General features: G+C 30.8%; 1 long non-coding RNA gene across 2 annotated transcripts; it reads right to left on the reverse strand.

Annotated features, from left to right (window-relative positions):
- Positions 1 to 526: 526 nt before the first annotated feature.
- On the reverse strand, positions 527 to 1,908 carry LOC111408184. 2 transcript variants are annotated; one of them, XR_002705291.1, is made up of 3 exons: positions 1,254 to 1,908; positions 974 to 1,077; positions 527 to 884 (listed from the first exon to the last, which is right to left on the reverse strand). It is a non-coding gene; the product is annotated as an uncharacterized LOC111408184 (long non-coding RNA). The 2 variants fall into 2 exon arrangements; XR_002705292.1 differs by having other exon boundaries at positions 974 to 1,104.
- Between the last annotated feature and the right edge of the window lie 6,778 nt (positions 1,909 to 8,686).

Below are 8,686 nucleotides of genomic sequence, written 5' to 3' on the forward strand. Positions count from 1 at the left end.
ATTAATTGTTTAACTGTGACTTTAATATATTTATTTAATAAATAATTTTAATTAATTAAATACAAACCTGAATTTTGAATTTTCAAACTTCTTACCTGGCTTTTGAAATGGTGTAAAGAATACACCTTAAATATGATTTTTTTTCCCTATGTAAATCCACACTTTAATTGAATATATTAAAGCCCAAAATCGTAGCCTTATTAGATCACTTTAATTGGTCTCAACTGAATTCGATAGCCTTTAATTTAACACACAATTATTCACACATATAAGTTCATTGATGGATTAAAAATCCTTACATTAACATCTCTACTGAATGCTTGTTTGGTAGGGATTTTGTTAATTGATTTTTTGACCGTTAGAGATAAATTGGGTCTTACCTGTGAGAGAAGAATTCAAAAATGATGGCGGAATAGTGAAATAACGGTCAAAAAATTAATGTTAATTTGATTAAAATAACTACCAAACATGCTTTGAATTACAGAACTGAACTACTAACTAATTTCGTAAACTCTTTTCTTTTTCTTTTTTTTTTCTTTCTTCTTCATCAAGTAGCTTGTCAAATAATTCGAATAATTACATTGAATAAAATGAAGGTCTCTCGAAACCACGGTAACAGGATTTCCAGCTGGAAAATCATATCATTTGTAGTTGTTTAACGTGAATGCCTACATAAATAACTTAGGCACAGTCATACATTATGTCTCAACACCCATTACGGATTTGTGGCTCGCCACAGGAATGAGGTATGCACTTACTATATATTTGATCAACTCTAGAAATGGTAAACATACGTTGTCGGGCATTGGCATTGGAAATTGGACTTTCAACTTGGCTAGGCATGCTTGTTTGCTCAACAACGGATGCCTCGACAACCTCTGGTGCTGTAATATAGAAAAATTAGTTGTAGAAACCTTTTTAAAACAGCTATTAAAATTCAAAAAGTGTTTGTAATCGGCCACATTAAAATTACCTTTTGGGAAGTTCTGTTTTATATCCAAAAACTGCTCAACAATAGTCAGACAAGTAGGGAAAGTTTGGGTAAAACCGGATCTAAGCGTTGACTAAGTAAGTGTCCTATAGTAAGAGGAATAATTATGAGCCCTGTAGAAACAGAATTTCCACAAAATTGGCTGACGGATGGTATTCAGATAAAAATCTTATTTCCTTTCTGTCTGAAACCTTGGAATAGATCTAAACTCCGATTCTCTCAATATATATATATATATATATAAAGAAAATCAGAAACTTACCCTGTTGGGCATTGACATTGGAAATTGGAATTTCAACTTTGACTTCAACTTGGCTAGGCGTGCTTGGCAGCTCAATGGATGCCTCAACAACCTCTGGTGTTGTAATTGTAGAAAAATTAGTCGCAATTACCTTTTTAGAATAATGATTAAAAAAAAAAAAAAAAAAAAAATTATCAATCGATAGTGATTTCATTCATGACAGTACGACATTTTAAACTTAAATTGTTCATTGTTAACTATTGTGATTTATTTGGACAAAATCTCTCAATGATTTTGTTTTACTGGATATAACTGCCTCTAAATATTTTATTTTGCTGACTAGTTTTTAACAGATATAAATTTGGAATAACTAAAATAAATAATAACCATAAGATAATTGTAATACAAAATAAAAGAAGTCCTCGGTCCAATCAAAAACTTATAAATGCTTACTTGAAGTATGCCGTTCTGAAGTATTGACCCCTCACATAAATTTCATATATCGGCCAGCTATCTCAATTTAATTATTTTCTCCAAATTAAATACATGATCTATTTTCAACAGTGGCTGGCTTGTTTATAAACATGAGTGTCCAAGAATACGCACGAACCTTGTTGTCGATTTTATCCCACAAGTGGACGGATCGTAACAAGTAGTAAAGTGGACCTTTTGAGTTCGGATTATCGTTCCCACGAGGACTATATTTTAGTGGTTAATTTATTATTCCTAATTTCTATTTAATGAAAATAAATAAATAAATAGAAATTGAATGTGATTTTTAAATCAATCTAAATACTAAAAAAAATGCAAATGGATGCAACAGAAAATAAGCGAGAATTCAAATAATAAACGGGCATTAGGGCGGAACAATTTCACCTAATGGTTACCTTTATTTCATAAATCAAGATTCATACAACCTAAAGTAGTGTTCGGTCAAATCCTTCTATGGTATTCAACTTACCCCTCTCGAGTTCTCGTTGAACCTATTTAATTAGTTCAATTTCATGTCTCTATGCAAATTAAATTTAATTAAACGCAACATTAGTTCTAAGAATTCACACACGACCGCAGCAATCAATAAAAGTATCTCTACACGTTATATCAATTTACCGGATTTTAACATGTAGTCTAAACAAATAATCCGTATCTCTACGCAATCATTGTTCACAAATCATCTAATTAGTTATCAAGTAATTAAAAGCATTAAGCACGACATTAAAATCAACACATCAAAAATTAAAGCACTAGAATCTTAATTCAACGAAATAAAGGAATCCAATTAAGTTAGATTGTTCGTCCTAAATCAAATTTAGCTATTCATAATAATGGAAGAAACACAAGATAAAATAATGGAAGATATCACCGGGATTAATTGACGAAACGTGAATGAAATTTCAATTTTACTCCAGTCGACAGCTTCAATGTTTGGAGTCCAATTCTTCCTCGGTTTCCTGTATGTATAAGTGATAAATTCCAGCAATTTCTGAGCTTCTCTGTGTGCCTTTCCTCAATTTCTGTGAGTGCCTCCAATATTTAATTGTAATCCCAGCTGGAACTTCTCAATTCTGCCCCCTCAAGCTGCCGTCTATTGGTGTGTATGTAAATATAATAATTGCCGGCAGCTTCAATTCTTGCCTCCAAATCTGCTTTCGACTTCCCTCTATGCTTTACACGTTTCTCAATTGATTTATCCAATTGTGTGTCGGGCCTTCTTCCAATTAATCCTAGCAGTCCGCAATTGAATTTTTGTCCAGCCGTTAGAAATTCTTTCGAAGTGTTGTATTTGGCCGGCTGCAGTTCTCCTTCCAGAAAGTGCGTTCTGCTGGCTGCAAGGGGTAAATATATATGTATGTAATTCCAATTTCCAGCAACCAATTCCCCCAGGTTGTCTCCCCAATTCCACCTCTCCAATTCGTCTTTTTTTTTATGTGGCTGTTTCCACCGATTTTTTTGTCTTCAGAAAACTCCCCTCCGTTCTCCTAGTTGGTATGTATATATATATTATATATAAAAAACCTAGGGCCACCCTAGTTGACTAAGAAAAGGATTCTCTCTCCTCTCTTTACTTGGCTTGTACGTGCTTATATATATAAAATAACCTAGCCACAATATGACTTCAAAATAGATTCTAGTAATGCCAATTGCCTGCCACCTTTGTTGACTAAAGAAAACTCTAATTCATGCATGCATGTAGGGGTTAAATCAACACCAATTGATACCATAATTATTCTTCAAGTCATTCCACTTTTTAAGTTAATGCAATGTAGTCCTTGAGTTCCTTCATTGTGCAATCAACATCCTCTTTAATTTTTCAAGTGTTGAATTTGATCTTCAATATTGCATCCACTAGCCAATTTGTTCTTCATCCTTTTCCATTTCCTCCAAACGAGTCCATCACTAAAAACAAACTAAAATTAACTCAAGTTAAATAGAAATTAATAATTTGACGACATAAAAGCTTAATAAAATGGTCTAAATAAGTGCATAATTTGTACTCATCAAACCTCCACGAGACAACTCCGACTGATCAGCCCTTGCTGGTTCTAGATCTGGATACGATTCATAACTTCTCGAGCTCATTGCTTTATCCGTCCTTAGTCTTCTTCTACCCGTTGACCTGGAAAGATATCAAGAAAACCAGTATTCTGTAGATAATTGGTATCAGTTGTGTTAATTTCTACATAAATGGTAAATTTTTTATAACATTTCAACATTGTGCACGTGACAGCTGATCAGCTATAGTAGTTTCAGTACTTGATCATATATAGAAATGCTGTGAATGCTGATTATTCCGTGCAGGCTCGGGTGATACTGCCCAAAAGTACTTTTAAAATGCTTTTAAGAACACCCAAACAAGCCCTCTCAATTAGTTCTGTGCTATGCTGCATGGAAAGTGTTAGCGAAGGCAGTGAATTTATAGCTGAAGTCCTCAATTATTATTCTATTTTTTTATTTTTATTTTTTGGAGAAAATTGCAGTATTTGTCTTCAATCTATTGCCTTATTAGCAAATCAGTCTCTAATATATTTTCTTGACATTTAAAAACCTCAAATTACAAAATCAAACTGAAATCGTTATTTTCAGACCATTGATTTGGATCTACATAGACCCATGAATGTTTAGGTTTATCATTTAAAATCGAGTTGAACCATTAATATAATTAGGAAAGAAGAAAACAAATCCTAAGTTTGAGAGTTCAGGAAGCTGCCTGAAAAGTGAAAGCAATTTAAACTAAACACCACTATTTTCACTATTTCAATCTATTAAAAAAGTGTTTGATGGAAATTAAAATTAGATTTTTTAGTAGATTGTGATAGAAATTTTTAAAATGTGTGGTTGAATTAATATGAATTGTTTGACTTTGATTTATATTAAAATCACATTTTAATCTAAATCAAACAGGCACTAAGATTCATAGCCACAAAGCAATTATTTTATAAGCGATGAATTATAATTATATCGTTACACCTTCCCCACTTATTTGCTTGCTATTTTGATTCGTCATTTTTTCCCCATCCCGAACAATTATTAGTCAATAATGCATAATAATTTTATCAGAAAATAAAGTTTATTGGATTTTCTTTAGTTAATTGAACTTCTTCGCATGCTCACGTGGTTCTTTTATTGATATTACTTTTTTGTCCTTCTTTTCTATTAATTTCTTGAGAAGTGAAGAACATATGAGTTTCAAATGTTATATTAATATTCTAGGAAAAAATGGAAAAATGTACTATCCTTGTGCATTTGGGGAGGCGCTTTCATTAAGTATTGTCATCTTGTAGTTTATTTTCACACCTCATTTTGCATTTAAATTCAAAACCAAGGAATTGTTTTTCCACAAAACCAAGGAAAATGGGTCACGTGAGGGGTGAGGAAAATGAGTTGCCAGGAAAATTTTTGCAATCAAATAATGAAAAGGTGGAAAAAAAAATTTCCATTTTCCATGAAAAATTGACCGAATCAAACAGGCCCTTAATAGTTAATGCCTACAAATGAAAAAGAAAGTGAAAGAGAGATATTAGTTCATTGTTCTATGAAGTAATTGCTTCACTTTGTTGTATTTGAGTGAAAATTTATTGATTGCTTACTTGACAGACAAATAAAAAATATATAATCGTTTTAAATAGTTTGATTTATATATGGCAAAAATCATTCAAATTCAACCATTTTTTCCTTAATCTTCATGTGAAAGAGTGGCAACATACCTAATATTATTTAGGTCATGTTTTGTCTTCATTTTCTAAGATTTATTTTTCTTCAAATTCTTTCAATAAAACAATATTTCAGGTTGATCCGTAGCTGTTTCCTACTTTTTAATCACACATTCTTTAAAAAAAAATCATGTTTACAAAATATATTCTCAAAAAATCTCTATCAAACATGTACTTAATTGTTTTAGCAGCAATGGTTGCAAAGGTTCGGTGGTTGAAATCAGTTGCATGTGGTGTGGTCCATTAGGAAATGTGATATATGAGATTTTCTGCATTTTTGTTAACTAGGAAATACGGTGTTACATAACTTTAAATATGTGCTTATTAAACCTTTGTTTGAGGAACCGTGCTGCACTTACCAAAAGGAAAGTCATAGAATTTTTTCAGACAACTCACATGGGCATGGGTGGGTGATATTTTTTGGCCTTTTTTTGTCATACATGGGACCCACATATGTGTCTATTCCGATAGAATTCTGTGAACTGAAATTCTATACAAATGGAAATTTTTTTGATTGAACTCCATTTTCTCAAAACTCATTTTTTTCAAAATTTATTTTCGATTACATCTTTTTTTAATAAAATAATTTTACATATAAATTTCACGTGTGCTCAATAACTGCTTCTCTAAATTTATTTTGTTCTTCTAAAAGTCAAATTAACTTCTCTTTCATTGAAATTTTCTAGTGAAGATAATTCTTTTCACTGAGGGTACTTATGTTGCATCCCATAAAAACATATATTAAGATACGGAGTTCGACTTACAAAATTTACATAAGCTATTCTTGTTAAGAAGAATGACAGCTATTCTTGTTAAGAAGAATGACACATACTCCTTTCTGTTAGTTATTTGTCGTACATATAATCAATATTAATATCGACAAATATGTGTTACTCATAAGCTGATCATCTCACGGACGAAGGGTGATGAATGTGGTTATAAAATATACAGCATGAAAGAATTAAACTTGACCATTAAGTTACAAGCATAACTGAATAATAATATATTATAAAATTTCAAAAAAAGAAAAAAAAATGGTCCAATACCGCTCTATTAGACCAGTCTACAATCGATGCAACCAAAAATAAATAAATAATGAATATTTATATATATTTAAAAAAAAAATCCTTTGAACCAAACTCAAATAACCCGTCGGATCATTGTTAATTAAAAATTTCAAATTTTATTTAGCATTTGAATAGTCGCATAACACTATAGACTTCATTTTCATCTTCTAGAGTTTTGGAGTAAAGATTGAAATAAATAAATAAAATTAAGGATTAATTTAGTAAACAGTAATTATTATTACTAACTTTTATATAATAAAAATAATTTTTATTAGATTTGTCATGAGTTAACTTACACATTCAATCACTAGATTAGAGGTTGAACTATTAACTCAATAACCCAGCTCTATAGTCAGTGACGGATCCTGAATTTTGAGTAAGCGAGGGCAGACGTTAGCAGTTGACCATCGATTGTAATAAAATATTAAAAATCAAATATAATAATTATTTTGCTAAAATTATATATGTTAACAATATTCCCCAAATGACATAGTAGCAAGGTTTCTTGAAGGAGCATGGATTCAAATTCTTTCAAATGCATTAAAACCACTAAAATAAATTATATGTTACCAAATATGTAACCTAAAACTTTTCTCTACTGTCAACAAAAAAAATAAAAAATAAAAAAATAGTTCCCGATGGATCCAGCATGCAAGGCCGCTAATGTTTGCCAGGTACTGGATCCACCACTGTCTATAGTTGGGTTAGGATTTGAATTGAATATAAAAGCTAGTATATTACCTACAAATATTTAAGAACTCTATTACAGGAACGTGATCAAGCGAACTCTGTGAGCGTATGAGATTATTGATAAGTAATAAATGTGATGAGAAAATTTATTGTTCTACAAGGAATAAATTTCAATTTAAGTGTACTAATTTTGTTTGAAATTCAAATCATGTAACACAACAGAGATTATTTTGTGATTATGCTAAGTTAATATAAGATATATGTAACACTTGTTTGTTTATATCAAATTGTTGATGATTGTATTGGAATTTGAATCCATATATTGCTGTCTATAATTCTTGATTATACAATTTAGTTTCGTTCATGCATTCTTGACATCAATAAAGTTATTATATATAATTTTTTCCTAAGATAAATTAAATTTATTATAATCATGACCCAATCATATATCTAGTCTGAATTCGAATGATTAGAATACATTAAATTACACGATTATCTAGATGATTGCACGCGTGATATTGTTATTCCTAATATCTATTATCTATGTGTTAATATTGCTGTATTCTGAACTATTGTGAACTTTTCAGTACTGCAACAAACAACTAATAAAGAAGTGCAAGAATTAACTAAATTACTAGCTTTAACTTAAATAAATAAATGAAAGGGCTTATCTCAATGAATACATGGGAGGAATCAGACTAGCGTAATGATATGTGTAAATTACACAAAAATTATTGAAAAAATATCACCCGAAATTTATAACGATGAGAGAAACATGAAAAGTGTACTTTGTCTTCTTGAATCTTGATTTCAGATTTGGATCTTCAATCTTCATCCTAATTGCCCTCGATTTGCATGCTAGTCCTCTTCCTAATGGTGTAATTATGTTATTTTATGTTGTATCTTCGTCCCTTATAGCATCTAGTTGCTTAAATAGTAATTAGAATTTCGTCCCCAAAAGAGTTTGTATCAAAACAGGGATTAAATGCGTTCAGGTTGAAAATAGCAAAGCGCGCATGCCATGTAATCGATTCAATCTTGGGTTGGTTGGAACACAGGCTCACATTCAGGTCGTCCCTAAGCAGTCATCAACATTGTTATTTGACTGAAGTGATTTAGAGTACGTTAAAAATCAACTCAAAAGGCTATAATTATTTTAGAAATATCATTTTTTCAATTCGAACGTTTATTATGTGAAACATGGGTCTCAATTTGTGGCTGAACTTTTGAAACATAACTTGTGCAACTAAAAAATTGAATTCTTTAATTGTATTTTAATGATTCACTCATTGACTTCTACTTACATCTAATTAGCATCCTAGCACTCTCCAATTATCGATATACAGCTCGAATAAACTTTTGAAACTTTTCATTTTAGTCTCCAAATTTTTGAATTTCTTTTGTTTTCATTTGTTTCTTGTTCCTTTCTTCAAATTCCACTAATTTGCATTGAGTTTAACTTAACAAATATAATTAACACGTAATA

This window comes from Olea europaea, chromosome 13 (assembly GCF_002742605.1).
Source record: "Olea europaea var. sylvestris chromosome 13, O_europaea_v1, whole genome shotgun sequence".
Lineage (NCBI taxonomy): Eukaryota > Viridiplantae > Streptophyta > Magnoliopsida > Lamiales > Oleaceae > Olea > Olea europaea.